Source organism: Meriones unguiculatus, chromosome 9, assembly GCF_030254825.1.
Source record: "Meriones unguiculatus strain TT.TT164.6M chromosome 9, Bangor_MerUng_6.1, whole genome shotgun sequence".
Classification (NCBI taxonomy): domain Eukaryota; kingdom Metazoa; phylum Chordata; class Mammalia; order Rodentia; family Muridae; genus Meriones; species Meriones unguiculatus.
Window position 1 is genome coordinate 110,075,191 of NC_083357.1, and position 2,919 is coordinate 110,078,109.

Here is a 2,919-nt window from a genome sequence, read left to right on the forward strand (position 1 = left end):
AAGCCAGATTAACACAATTCTTTTCATCTTAATGCTTTGTAGTTATTGCACTGTGAATCAGCATGTGAGACAAAGATTAATTAATCAATAGTAACTTTAAATGTCCTAGCTCTGTTATGACATGGGAAAACATAATTTTTCTTTAGCCAATGTAATTAAGAATTAAACATTGTTTATCTTGAGCTAGTGAGATGGCTGACTGGAAAAAGCTTTTGCCACTGAGACTGATGTTCTGAGTTCAATTCCCAGTACCCTCTTGGTAAAAGAACTCATTTTTAAAATTGTTCTCTGATTTCCACAACCATCTTGTGTCAAGTTTCCATTCATATCAACACACACACACAGATAGAGAGAGAGAGAGAGACAGAGACAGAGACAGAGAAAGTAAAATAATGCAAATAAATGGAAAAAGTTTTAAATTTATTATTTTAATTATTTTACCAGTTAGATTATAAATGGATATATCAAAACAAATTTTTACACCTTTCCAATCATGAATAACAACAAGCACATTCATCAATTACTTTTTACTGAAAATAATGTAATTAGTCTTAATAATGCCTGTACAACAAGAACAGAAATATAAGCCAACAGTTTATAATCTTGGGAAACATTTAATATATAGCCCACTAAACCCATATATTTGTAACATTAGCGTGCAGCTTAAAAATAGTTTCCTAGCAGAAATCTGAACGTGAAACAATAACAAGTATGGGGCTGGTCTGCTGGCACTAAAAATAAACACGGTGTTTTGCTGACTGTATATGAAGAAGTACACTCTAAAGAAAACATTTGCTTGAGAAGGTCTGTGCTTCCTTTACCATAGCCTTGGGCGGGAATCCTAACAAGAAGAGCTGTGCAGTTAACGCAGGTGATAAAGAGAGACAGGACTTTACTCAGGAGTGAATCTGTGTGGCTCAGCGGATTGGCCCAGTGTTGCTGGGTAACACCAAGTGTGAGGGGGGCAGGGAGTAATGTCTAGGAAACAGCTCAGGAATTCACCGAAGTCTAGATTCTAACCCGATATTCTACATCCAGAAGTAATCTTCATGTGGCTTTGATATGTTTACTGGGCGTGCCAACATATATTTATCGGTTGGCTTACATTTACATAACAAAAGAAATTCAACACAGAAGGGAAACCGTTAGAGATAATGAAGTAAAATATACGACTTAACCGGAATTACAGCAATATCAAGAAGGTCCTAGTTGAACACAAAGGATTAGCATTCCTCTTCATACCAAAAAAAATAAATAAAATTCGAGAAAATATGAAAGGCAATAGATGTACAAATTTCAAAGTAAGGGTATATGTGCTGAGGTAGCAACTATGAATTACGTGAGGCAGTGAGAGAAGGGATAGAGATGTTTTATTGCGTGTTTTCTATGTGTGAATATGTGGCTACCGTTTGACCATGTGTTTCAATACAGTGAATAACTTATGATCAAGCAGATATGTTCCCATGTCCACCCATCATCACAATGATCACATATTAAGTTTTCAAATAGATTACTTTATGTACGTATTTTATTTTTCAATGATTTTACTCACAAGTGTCATATTTGCACTTGTATGTCTTTTTACAGCTTTTTAATCAGTGCTCCAATCAAATAAATATCAAAGCACCAGGAAAATTTTAATTTTTTTTTAAATTTTTATTTTTTATATTAATTACAGTTTATTCACTTGTATCCCAGCTGTAGTCCCCTCCCTCATTCCCTCCCAACCCACCCTCCCTCCCTCATCTTCTCCCATGCCCCTCTCCAAGTCCATTGATACGGGAGGTCCTCCTCTCCTTACCAGGAAGATTTTTAAACATAATTCCTGGTATCACAAGGAATATCCTTTAAATTAAAACATTTACTTGGTTTTGTTTGATTAAGGTTCGTTCTTCTTTTATCATAATCATGGGCAATAATCCACAAAAAATGAACTGTGCTTCCTGTTGGGAGAGGGTTGAAGTAGAGAGCAGCCCAAGATTCATTGAAATTATAGTGCTCGTCTTTACCTTCTCAATAACAGTACTCAGACAATAGTTTACTGTTAACCCAGATTTTACCTTTTATTCCAGATATGTCTTATAAGTAAATTTTATTTTCTACAGGAAAAGTAGCATAAGAAAGAAGTTAAAATGTAAACACTTTAAAACAATATTGTCATATACCAAACTTTTCATATCTCCCATTTTCTGACAGCAATAATGACCATAAATTATTTTATTTTATTTTTATGTGTTTGAGTGTTTTGTTCACATACATGTCTGTGTAACATGCACATTCAGGATGCCAGCAGAGCTTAAAAGAAGGCATCACGGCCCCTGGAAGTAGAGTTAGGGATGTTTGTGAGCCACCAAGTGGGTGCTGGGAATATAACCAGGTTCCTCCTCAAGCAAAACAAGTATTCTTAGCCACTGAGCCATTTCCCTGGGTTCCCTACTCTTACTAAGTGTGTTTTCTTCAAACTGTTTCATAGTAAGCATTTCAAACTATAAATAACATATAACTAAAATGATGTAGTTAAGAAGTTAATTATTTTAAAGTTTCCTATTGATAGTTCCAACTTTTCAAGCTTGCCTTAGCTTGTATAAGTAGAACTAGAACATGAAAATTCTGGGACATGAGTGACATAGGGTAAATACTTCATAAAACTTGACTCGTAGTCTCTCCAATGTTCCTAGTGTCCAGCTTCTTACAACTAAAGTACTTATTAGTTTCGACTGGAAGAATGAGTAAATTTTCATCAGAACACTCAGAATTTCTCATGCTTGTACTTCTGATTTTGTGAGTAATTAATTACTTTTTCAACATAATTCCATGTTTTGAATAATGCATCTCTGAGGATAGTAATACTGTATATACATTTGTTTGCTAGAGGTCATTGTACAAATAATAAGATTAATAAAAAAAATTCTGATTTTT